General features: G+C 39.8%; 1 long non-coding RNA gene across 1 annotated transcript in view; it reads right to left on the bottom strand.

Annotated features, from left to right (window-relative positions):
• The window catches only part of LOC117026186 (uncharacterized), a 34,562-nt gene that overhangs the window by 19,399 nt on the left and 2,093 nt on the right, over positions 1-13,070 (bottom strand). The window lies entirely within an intron of this gene.

Below are 13,070 nucleotides of genomic sequence, written 5' to 3'. Positions count from 1 at the left end.
TCCCCAATTCCTTAATTATTTTATTATGCAGGCTTCAAGGACGGGAAAAGAAAACTGTGGATAATGGCAAATATTAAAAAGCATATTAAGTTTAAGTATTAAAAGTGGTGGGTCCAGATAATCCCCCCCCCAGAGTCAAACACCTTCCTTCCTGGTATGTCAGTGACTTAGTCCACACTAGGCCACTGTTTAATTTTGTGTGGTGATAAAATATACATAACATAAAATTTACCATTTTAAACCTTTTTGAGCATGGCGTGCAGTACATTCACGTTGTTGTGCAACTACTATCCATCCCCACAACTGTCGCATCTTCTCAGACTGAAACTCCCCGTTGTACAATCACCCCACTTCTCCCTACACCCAGCCCCTGGTAACACAATTCTACCTTCTGTAGGTTTAGAGGTTACCTCATATAAATGGAATCATACAATATTTGACCCATTGTTTCCCGTAGCATAATGTTTTCGAGGTGGATCATGTTGTAGCATGTATTAGAATTCCCTTCCTGTTTAAGACAGAAAAATATTGCATTTCATGTATAATATTTCATGTAAATATTGCATTTCATGCATTTTGTGTATCCATTTATCCCTCATTTGGTTTGTTTCCCCCTTTCAGCATGGTGAATAATGCTGCTATGAACATGGGTGTACAAGTACCTGTTTGTGTCCCAGCTTTCAAGTCTCTGGATGTGTACCTAGAAGTGGAATTGCTGAATTGTATGGTGATTCTAGGTTTTGGAGGAACCGCCACACTGTCTTCCACAGTTGCCACTCCATTTTATGGGCGACATTAGACATGGCCCATGCTTACCTATGTCATCTTCTTGGAGACTGAGGGTACCAGTGTATTGGAGGGCTGCTGGAAAAAAGCAGTGGCTAACGGACCCGGGCTCAGTGTGTGGAGGGAGCACGGAGCAGGAAGCCTCTATTTAAGCCACGTGCCCTCCTGTAAGCCATGACAGCTCATGGGCAGTCACAGCCCAAGAACCGTGGTCTGTCCTTGCTGCTCTGTTGGTTAATGTATCAAACTACTATTGCCTGTTGCCTGATACTTAAGGCTGGGAGGGCTGGAGGAAATGCCACTAACCCTCAGAGAATAGGGGCGTGGGAATGGGAAAGCGCCTGCCTTGCTTTGACTCCTTTGCCTGTGTTAGTCTGGCAGCTAGGGAAGGCCAAGGGTGATGCAACAGGAAGCCAGGATCTTTGTTCTTGGGTAATTTAAATTTGGAAACGTCGGGGCCAAAGCCCTGCTATAAAGGGAAGTTAGCACAAGTCATTGTGAGCCTGTGGGTACTGACATGGGAGCACCCCCAGAATTGAGGAAGAGAGGCTAGGGCCAGGGCCTGTGCAAGCTGCCCAATTCTGCAATAGTCTCCTCACTCAGCACCTGCAGGCAGGGGGAGGATTCAGACGCTTCCCCTCAGGGAGAGTCAAGAAGAGAGGAATTCTACAATAGGAGAACCAACACAAGAGAATAATTGGAGCAAAAGTTGGCATAAAATTCTTCAAAACAGGTTTTTGCAGCACCTGAGAATAAAAGTGAATTGGAAGACCCTCACGAGGTCTCCATCCACTTAGCCAGAGACAGGTGGCAAGAGTTGTAGCATGTAACAACAAGGGCCAGGCAGGAATGGAAGAGAACTGGTGGTTTCAGGAGGAGTCCTGCCGGTTTAGGGCAGAGGGATAGACTCTAATGGTTCAGCCTCCCCAGTAGGGAGAAGGGCTCAAAGTGAGTAGACATAGCAGCTCTGGGGGCAGTTCTGCACCAGCCAAGGTGCAGCAGCTTGAGAAGGATGAAGAAAGAAGTGGTTCTGTGGAAAGATAAGCCATATCAGCAAGTATGTCAGTGACTGTGTGTATTAAACAGGCTTCTCCAGAGAAACAGCACCGATAGAATGTGTATAAATACCGAAGGAGATTTATTCTGAGGAGTTAGCTCACAGTTATGGAGGCTGCAGAGTCGCAAATCTGCAGTGTGGGCCAGCAGGGGAGAGACACAGGAGACCTGCTGGTGCAGGTGAAATCCAAATCAGTCTGCCAGAGAATCTCCTCCTGCTTGAGGTCAGTCTTTTTGTTCTATTTGGGTCTTCAACTGGTTGGATGAGGCCCACCCTTCAGTCCATACAGCTCCTTTACGTGTATTAAGAGAAAAGGCAACCCTTCTCTCCAGCTGGCACTGCTCCACTGGAGAGCTCCCCCTCAACCAGGCTTCCTTATGTGTGTACAAGGTGGTACCCAGGCCGCACCATGGAGGGCAGTCTGCTACTCAAAGTTCACCAATTTCAATGTTACTCTCATCTAAAGCCACCCTCCAAGTTAACACAGAAAAGTAACCATCATGCCATGTAACAAACCACCCCCCAAATTAGTGCCATAAAGAACAACACTGAATCTATGGGCCGTGCGCCTAATCTGGGCCAGGCTTGGTGGATTGGGGTTGGGCTCAGTCATGCATCTGCAGTCAGTTGGTATAGGGTGGCCTCCAATGGAATGGTTCATCTCTGCTCCATGTTGTCTCTCATCCTCCTGAAGGCTAGTGTGGGCTTATCTACGTGTGGGCTGAGAAGGGTTCCCAGGCAGCAAGTGGATAAGCAAGAACTCTTGAGGCCCAGGCTCGGAACAGGCGTGTCATCACTTCTGCAGCACTGTGCTGGCCAAAGTGGGTCAAGAGGACAGCCAAGATTCAAAGGGTAGAGAAATAACTCTATGTCGGTGGCGCAGAGCTTCAAAGTCACATAGCCAAGACTGTGGATACAAGGAAAGGAAAATTGCTGTCATTTTTGCAGTCTGCTAGTGACAGTAGCACAAAATGTGAGTGGCAGGAAGGTCCACTGCTCTTGTTTGGGGGGCCTGGTGCTGCCAGGTGTTTAGAATGCTTCTCCAGGATGAATCTAGCAGCTCTTGAGGAAAGAACTTGGAATAGCAGAAAGATAACAGGTTTTAAAATCAGACAGATCTAGGCATGACGCTATCAGAGCCACCTTCAGTCCATACAGCTCCTTTACGTGTATTAAGGGAAAAGGCAACCCTTCTCTCCAGCTGGCACTGCTCCACTGGAGAGCTCCCCCTCAACCAGGCTTCCTTATGTGTGTACAAGGTGGTACCCAGGCCGCACCACTGTGTGGAGTGGCCCTCAGCTGTGAACACTGGCCAATGTAGCTCACGATTGAGCTTCCATTTCCACATCTGCTGATGGGAATTACAATACCTCCCTCCCCAAGGCTGAGGATTCAATGAGTTAAGGTATACAAAGTGCCTAGCACACCCAGAGCTTGGCGATCAAGAAATATTAGTGCCTCTCCTGCCTCGCTGCTAGGAGAGGCCACAGGAAAGAGTACTTTAGAGCATTCAGGGATGCCTGAGAGTCTCCAGTCAAACCAGTTATGAAAGGATGGGAACGAAACTTATGTGGGGGCTCTGAGGCATTTAAATTGACTTGGGATGGAGGAGCATTGGGACAGTCCTGTCCTTTACCCTCATCCTTAAGTTTGTACCACAAAGTTACACCAATTGTGCAAAGCGTTTGCTGCAGTAATTGAAACAGGATGTCATTATCTTATATAGACCCAACTTAACAGTTATTTACAGTGAAATAAGAAAGCATTTCAAATACAGAACGAAAGAGGGGAGAGGTGAAAATAGAACAAAAGACTCATGCTTCTAACCGACAGCTAAAATGTTCATATATGAAAGAGTAGATCCCGAAATTAAACCAAAGTGTAACACAAGTCACACAGACATACATAGATCACCCAAGAAGTTAGATTTTCACTTAACCTGGGTGTTCGTTTACATGTTCGGTCCATATAGCCTAGGAACAATTATGCACTGCTAGGAGATTCCTCCTAAGAAAGTAGCTCTTCATTACTAGTTCTAATCTTCTCTCACCTGATGCTCAGAGGCCATTATAAAATCCATTTATATTGCTGGCTTCAGAAATTAAATTGAAGGTATGAGCCAAAGTGTACATTAAATTAGGGATTATTGCCTGTGGCACTCTATGTGAGCCAGGTGACATGGGGCCATTTTAATTAAGAATTCTTTTTCAATAACAACACAAGAAAATGAATAACATTAAGTCAACATTGAAACAGTTGCAGGTGGGGGGATTATGAGCATAAGTGAGATATGCAGTTGTATTTTATGTTTAATGTGCAGAGTTCACTTATGCATTAGGGAAAAAAAGCATCTTCGGAGCAACTGAATAAAGTTGTAACAGAGCATGGAAATCTTTTGAGCTCCAAGAGAAGATGACTGCTAGGGGTAAAAAGAGGCAATTCTATACTTCTATTTAAAATTAGAAGAAAAGCAAGGACACAAAGGAATACAGAGTTTTAAGTACAAAGTTTTCTGAATGTTGACTTTGGAAGAGAATTTTCTGGGATATACTGGTTCGATCACCAATGCTTTTCACCTGTCAGTTCACCTACCTACTATGTGCCAGATTCATATATATGGTATTTATTCTAAATACCTAAGAGATGAATAGTCTCACTATTTACTGATGGAGGAACAACAAGAGAAATTGTCTCGCTCAAGGTCCCATGCTTAGATTATGGCAGAGTTGGGGTTCCAAGCCAGGTATTTCTAATTCCAAAGCATATGTTGTTAACTACAAGACTGCACTGTCTGCATCTCTTTTTGTCCCCAAGAGCACTGATTATTCAGGCTTTTGATGCCACAAACTAAAAATAACAGAGAAAAAGTTGGGGAACCAAAGCATCAGATTAATTTTGCCAAAATATTGTAAGTGACATTTAGGCAAGAGATTTGGGGGTATTTTCTCTAAAGTTTTGTCTTTAAAATCGAAGTGTATGTGTGTGTGCCCCTTCATAAATGTCCCATATATATGTCATGAGAAACCTATATTTTTACAAGATATAACATTTCTCTCCCTTCATCATAAAGAATCCATTTATCTTCAGGAAGGGGTTTCCATTGTGTATAAGACACTTTATCTCTTAAGCTGAGTGGTGGTTTTCATATTATTCTCTATGCTTTATTTTATTAAAAATTGACTCCATAAAATCAAAGCATTATTGAACTATGTAGATTTACTGATTATTTTGTAGGAAAGATGGAGAAGGGGCTTTCATTACAGAACGCCACAGTATTTCTTTAAAAAAAATCCTCATTGGACATATCTTGTGTTCCAAATCTGTCTTCTTTGCTGCCAATCATATGGTCTCCTCTTTGACTCCCAATTCTCCCCACCTCCTCTAGTTTGCAGATCATCCTCGTGGACCCTAAGTCATGTTTTCTTTTTATGCAAATCAACTTAATTTTCTCATAGCTCTAGCTGCAAACTAGCAAATCTCCCCTCTGTGTGAGGATGAAGATATTGCTTGTCCTGGGCAAACAGAAGACCCTCCTCTTACCAGGGTCATTCTCTTTAGGTGGATAATATAAATGACAAAAAAGAAAAAAAAAAAGAAAAGAAAAGAAATCCACAAAATTTGTTATGATAGAAAATAGGAAAAAATAGTCTTATTTAAAACCAAAACTGGCTACAGCTCCTTCTGTCTCCTAAGGGTGAGGACATAATCCATATCAGGGAACATAAATGTCTCTCCTCTTTTCGTTTCAGTGAGGAAAGAAAGAATGAAAGACTGACACTTTGAAATCTCCTCTAGTTTTGCTGTCACTTAGCACACTTTCAGCGTGAAGATGCATTCACGGGAATAGGAGCCTAACCACGTCGTCACTTTTCCCTGTGGAGATAAATTCCCAGAATACACACTGATATCCCCCTTCCTTTCTCTTAAAATCCCCAAAGACATATTAAGCTTAGAGGATAGTTTTTTTCCCCTGCTATTTTTGACAAATCCTGAGAGGCTGCAGTGATATTTTTAATGCCCTTCATAATATCAATGGACTTCTACGAATTCCTAATTTTTTCCTGATCTTTTATCTTCTTGAAAATTGGCCTCTCAAGTTGTAGCAAAGCTTTGATTTAACTATCCAGGTTAAAGCTTTGATTTAACTATCCAACTTCCTGGGTTCTTTTTTTTTTTTTTTTTTTTTCTCACATTTTTTCATTAGCCATTATGGATTAACTTCCCAAAATGAGAAAGAAAAAATCCAAGGCATGATAACACTAATTCTGCTGTATTGGCTGAGTCAACCATGAAAGTATGTATGTAAGCTAACTGCATCCTACAGCAAGCCTGCTGGTCAGCTTATCTCTCCATGTACTTGAAGTTCCCATTGAGTCTTCCTATTCAGGAAAGTGTCTTATCGGAGAAAAATCTACTTCACAACAGCAGAGAAAATCTATTTCCGCTGCTTAAAACAGTGAACATAATGCTTCATTCTTAAATATAAACAATACGATCACCAGAAATGTCTGAGACAACTAGTACTATAAAAGAGAAAAATAAAGGAAAATAAGGAGAAAAACTGACTCCAGAGGAAACAGAAATAATTCAGGTGACTGAATAATAATTATAATAGCAAATACTTAGCATGAGAAACATGACCAGTAATAACAATAATAATGTGTAGCATTACTGAACACTGACTCTGAGCCAGATCCTGTTTTAAATACTGTACATACAGTAACTTATTTAATGCAAACAAAAATTCTGTTATGTTACCCATTTTACAGATAAAGAAACTGAGGCTCAGGCTGAGGAAAATACCCAAAGTCACACAGCTCATGGCCTCAGTTCAGGTCTATCTAAGTCCACAGCCCATGTGCTTAGTCCCTATGCCATATTGCACTGAGAGCCTTCATCTTTGAGTTTTAGACACTTTAAAGTCCTCATTAACATTTTTCTCAAGGGATCCATCAAGTTATCAAGTTTTCATGTAATAAGACCATTCAAGTTCTATCCTGACTTGCCTAAGAGCCTGGGAAAGGGTAAAAGCTTGAATTTGGTTGCCATCTACATACACTTTGGGAGATAAGACTACTAAAATCAGGCCACCCACTTCAAAAATCCCTACGAACTTGATTCTATTATATAACAGGATGTCAACAAAAAAGCCTGTGGCATCCATATCTTTCATGACCAGAAATAATGTGAAAGACATCTAGAGATACTTCCTCCAGAGGCTGGGGGATGTTGGTCATAGATAGCATGCTGTGTAATCTGAAACACTGAAACTTGTTGGAGAGGTTTATGTAATTAATTTGCATGGCAAAATGATCCAGATAAACTGGTTGTCTAGAAAGACCAAGGTTGACTAAGTGAGGCTGGATTTTGATTACTCAGTATTTTGCAAATCTGACTTATAATTATTTTGAAACGTCTACCACAAAAATTTGGTAAGGTTTGGTTTATATTAAAGAAGTGAAACAATAAGACAATTATCCAGTTATTTCAAGTCTTTTACATTTTCCTGATGTCTGGTGGTAAGAAGAATTTTGATAAAGATATTTAAATAATTGAGCAAAATGTGTTTCTATCTATGTGTGGGGGGTTCTAGATATGTGAAGATGCTAGATAATTATCTCTGCTCCCTACTTAGATAGCACATCTCTTCCCTTTGAAGTACTTCTGTATTAGTCATCTCTGACTGCCATAACGAAATACCACAGACTTGGTGGCTTAAACAACAGAAACTTATTTTCTCACAGTTCTGAAGCTTGGAAGTCTGAGATCAGGGTGCCAATATGATTGGGTTCTGATGAAGGTTCTCTTCCTGGCTTGCGGACTGCGGGCTTCTTGCGGTACCCTCACATGACCTTTCCTCAGTACACACAAGTGAAGAGAGGGATTTTTCCCCTTCCTCTTCTTATAAAGCCACGAATGCTACAGAAGTAGGACCCTACCCTTATGACCTCATTTAATCCTAATTACCCCCTTTTAGGGTACCCTACCTTTCTATTTTTTCTTTCTCATTTTGGGAAGTTAATCCATAATGGCTAATGAAAAAATGTGAGAGAGTGCTGGAGGTGACCAATCCAGTCACACTGGGGGTTACAGAGTCAATGAATTTTAGGGGGATACATCAGTCCACAGCAACCTTCTACCGTGCACTTATGTATATACCACTCTGATAATACTACATTCCTTCCATTGAAATACTTCCTCTCAGGTACCTGTAAGGTTTGATTTTTCACTCCCCATCAGGGGAAAAAATTCCATTCTATCATTGTTGGAGATTAAGACCATTTCTAAAAGAAAAGTTGAAAGTGGGGAGAATGATATGGAGATTTATTCATTAAACATGATTGTTAATGAAAAGGATGGAATGTGTCAGGAGGATGAATTAGTGACAGGAGGAACTAGCAAAATGTCCTTCTCAAGAATGAACTCTCATAGAATTGCCAAAAATTTACATAAGACTAATTGCTCAGGATGGAAAATTAAATTAATAAATAAACCAATTAATGTTTTTGGTCAAAGTTCAACTCTGTAAGACTTCCAAAGTAAGAAAAAAGAATGAAAATGAGTTTCCTATAGGAAAACAAATTTTACTTGGCTTTTTTTGGTATCTTGTTTAACTCAGAGGTCCACTGTGCAGTTATTTGTGAACCTGTAATATAAATTTGTATGTTGTTTAGTTAAGGAAATTCTAAAGTGCAAATGATATTTTCTCTTCAAATCTTAGATTTAATACTCAATTACAATGAAAGCCAGTTGTGAAAGGATAGCATGTCTTTTGCCATGAAAATGGACATTTACTGAAAGTTCAACAAGGAAAATCTTCTGGAAATACAGGTTTTATTTCTCAGTGAAAACAATATCCTGTATTTGCATTTACTATGTTTCAAGAAAAAAATAATTTTTATTTGCTTTTATATCACTTATAAAACACTTTGGCATAAATGATCTCATTTGAACTTGACAACAATCCTCTGAGATGGGTAGGTAAGTTATGAGGGGACAATGCACAGATGGGAAAACTGAGATTTAGAGGTTAAATAAATTTCTCAATGTGGAAAAGAAAGCTTACCAAGGGCATATACTCAGTTAACATTATAGGGGGGAAAGAGATAGAGGTATTAATAATGAGGGGAAAGAAAATACAGCTCCTGGAAATATTATGTAGAAACATGAAGACTAATCTCATGCAAAATGATTTAAAAATGCAATCTATGAACATAAGTACAGAAATAAGTGGCATGTAAGAAAGCTCATCTCATTGAAAATGAAAACTGGCACTATAGAGGCCTGGTAAGTAGGATGATATGTGACATAAAGTGAAGCAATGGCTTAATGAATCTCATTCTCTGCTTTGAAGGTAGCATGTCTAAGTCTAGTATAAAAAAAACAAAGTCACCCCAGATTCTCTAGGAGTCAGGGAGTCAGTGAGCAGATTTATTAGAAAACAAAATACACAATAAAATATATATATATATATATATATATAATATATGAATGTAATATACATATTACATTTACTTGCTTTAAAAAAGATCTAGGGCCGGCCGGATGACTCAGGTGGTTGGAGTGCCGTGCTCCTAACACTGAGTTCACTGGTTCGATTCCCACATGGGTCTGTGAGCTGCACCCTCTACAGCTAAGATTGTGAACAACGGCTCTCCCTGGAGCTGGGCTGCTGTGGGCTGCTGTGGGCTACCCTGTGCTGCCATGAGCTGGCCGGCAGCCGGCATGAGCTGCTGTGAGCAGCCCACCGATCACTGGCAACCGACTGCCTGGGGGAGAGGGGGAGTGCAAGGCTCATAACAGCACGGGCCAGGGAGCTGTGTCCTACACAACTAGACTGAGAAACAACGGCTTGAACAGGAGTGGGGGGAGGGGGAGGTGGAAGAAGGGGAAAAAAAATCTAAAATCTATTTCTGTTTAGAACATTGAGACCGTGCATAGGCAAATCAAATATTCTCATTATAAAATAATTTTAATGTAAAATATTTCTTATATCAGTGGAAGAATAGCCACTGAGAAAAAAGACTTGATTTCCTTTTATAAATAACTATGGATTAGAGTACAACAATAGTTCTAACTCTGCTATTGCTGTGCATTTAAAGCCAAGATGATGACTGTATTGAAAAAGAGGGAAGAGAAAATCAATAGATTATTGCTTCAATGAAGCTCACAACAGTGCTGATTAGAGAACACAAATGGATTGCATAATAGTAAAATAACTATAAACTGGGTATGGATTTAAGCCTATGTTAAGACCATTCTTAACTGCATTGTATCTTTTAAAAAACATGCATTGAAATTACAACAATAAATTAAATCTATTCGACCGCAAAATTTAATACATAAGAAATAGCATTTATTAATGATCTGGAAGAGGGAGTAAATAGCATGTTAATGAAATTTGCAGATGATACTAAATTGGAAGGTGTTACAAACAACAATGCAGACAGCAGCTTAATACAAACGAACCTTAAAAAGTTAGGGAAAAGCCAATGGTAGCAAAATATAAAAAAGCAAATAGAACTTATACAAGTATTCATTGGAAAAATTTCAACTTGAGTAAGAATAATACAAAAGAAGTACGGATAGAAAAGTGACTTTGAAATTTGATCAGGATTTTCTAACTATTATGGACTGGTTAATCCATTCTTAAGAGGGCCTTGGCCAGCTACTGGGAAGTAGTCACTCCTTTACTCCGCTATCCCCTCTCTAGATGGACCAGAAGAACTATATTGCTTAGTTGTAGACATTTTGGAGACAAGCAGAATGAAGAAAACATAGAGATGAGGCATATCAGTTAACAAAACAAACAAACAAACAAACAAAAACAACATACTGAAGAGAAAGGAATGACTAATAAAGACACACGATTATGTATTGGTATAATCTAATGGAGTGTTCATAATGAAGAGGGACCATGAGTGTAAAATTCTTAGCTCAGTGCATGGCACCTGAGCACTCAGTAAACATTAACAATCATTATTATTAGTAGTAATATTATTATTATTGTTACTGCTGCTGTTACTACCACCCTGAGAATTATTACTCCCTCCTGGCAACGTCTTTACTCAGATGTTGAAGGGATTTATTCCTTGAACCTGTTAAATGCTCTTGGGCCTTTGTACTTCTTGTTCTTGCAGCAATACCTTTCCCTCCTTTTTGTCTAGCCAAATTCTCTTCATTCTTCTCCCAGGGACTTGGAAGTTCTTTGTCTTGGAAACATTCATTGACCTCCCAAAACTTTTAGTTGCCCTGGTGTAAGCCCCCATTTTGCCGCTTTCAGAGTACATTGGAGTATAATTGTGTGTGTCTTTTCTGGCTTTCCCATTACACTCTGAAAACTCTGTGACAGTAAGGACCCATCTGGGTCACTGTTACAATCACAAAGCTTAGCACCATGCCTGCCATTCAGAAAATGTTTGTTGAATAAAGTTTGCAAAAGTCCCCAATTTCTCTTCTTGCCCCACTGCTCCTTTCGTGCCCTACAACACCTAAGCAAATTTGGTACCCAAAATGTTGTGAATTCTTCGGTCCCCAAGTTAGATGTGAAAACTAAGCTCAAACAATGGTATGGGCTTCATTTGTGATTTTAAGGTAACGGCTACATATCTCAACTGATGTTTGATTGTGTGCTTTAATTTCCCAGGGATTCAGAGTTGTGCAGGAGGTAAAGCACCAACCTTTGTATAAAAGGTGGTGAATTCTTAGATATGATCCAGACACAGACTACTCACAATCTAAGATTGAGGAATGAGATGGCTAGACAAAATGCTCCTGGATACCAGCTCTCACCATAGTTCTTATCACTATAAGGTGGGGGAAGGATATTCAGAATGCTTGCTTCCTTTTAAGTTGCCTTTCCTTCTATCCTTAATAGAATTTATGTCTGCACTTCTCTGATCCACTGATAGCTGGTGGCAGTTCCAGAATTTCTATTTAAGAGGAGCTTAAGGACAACAATCTAATTGAATGGGAGACTAGGAGACTTTTTCTTTAAGTTAAATTTGTACAGAAAATTCACTATTTTTACCCTCATTGCATGTTCATTTCGGAGGGTGCTCTTGGATATAAGTGGATGCGAAGGACTCCCCAGCCACCCCGCTCCTGAGAGTGTATCTATCTTTAGTGTAGAGACATTTGAAATAAAGGAATAGAAAGGCTTGATAAGAAAAGTTTGACTAGGTCTCTTTTGCTATTGCTATTTACATTTGTAAACTATACAGGTGAGAATTAATCGATATGCTTTCAAAAAGATTTGAGTTTGAAAAAGCCGAGTCAGCCATGGGAATAAGCACCAGGCTATAGCATTAGGTCTGGGGCCTGGAGGTCAGTGTAGTCATAAGGAAACAGGCAGCTTGACCAAGGAAGAGTCTTACTTGAGGTAATCAATTTATCACACAATTATTTATTTCAGCTGTGGACAGATACAGTGGAATATAAGATAACCTCAAGGAGCATGCAGCATAATTGGGAAGGCAAGAAAATGCCTACCAGCCTATTTAAGCATATTTGTGAGACTCCTCTTTGGTGTTCATTGTTCCTGATGGTTATTCTCTTAGCCTAATTATGAGGGGAAAATAGAATGAAGAAAAAAATGCATGGGAAGGAAGGGGCATGTGGCTAAAAATATTGACTCTTAAGAGATGTGCTCCAAATTTAAAGCAATACATGCATAGTTTTAAAGCTGGAACTGTAGGTAACATCTAATTGGGGCCTCTTATTTTGCAGAGGAGAAAACTGAGGCCTGTTTAGCAAAGTACCCAGCTCATGAGCAGCAGGATTAGGGCCACAAGCCAGGTCCTCTGACCACCAGTCTAGTGTCCTTTCTATTACAATGTAGTGTCTTTGAAGGTGAGGTAAAACGACCTGAGTCACCTTATGCCTAAGTCTGTGTTAAAGAACCTTAGTTTTCCCTTTAATGTTTAAATGGTTTTTAGAATAATTGGTTACCCACATCAGGAAATTTTTTAGCATGACAGTTTTCATTTATCCTAATTTCTCTGTTACCAAAATAGAATCTATCAATGCTAAAATTTCTAGTCCGTATCAAAGGGAAAATTCAATAATTAATCTGAATAACAAACTAGAAAGCTGGTGTTTTTTTTTTTTACCTGTATTCACCCATCCCTCCACTCTCATATCTTTAAATATGTGAATGATTTACAATTCATCTCTCCCTCCCGACCTCTTTTCTGAACCTCAGTTTCATATTTCAACTGCTGCATCT

This window comes from Rhinolophus ferrumequinum, chromosome 8 (genome assembly GCF_004115265.2).
Source record: "Rhinolophus ferrumequinum isolate MPI-CBG mRhiFer1 chromosome 8, mRhiFer1_v1.p, whole genome shotgun sequence".
Classification (NCBI taxonomy): Eukaryota; Metazoa; Chordata; class Mammalia; order Chiroptera; family Rhinolophidae; genus Rhinolophus; species Rhinolophus ferrumequinum.
This window is presented reverse-complemented; position numbering and strand designations above follow the sequence as displayed.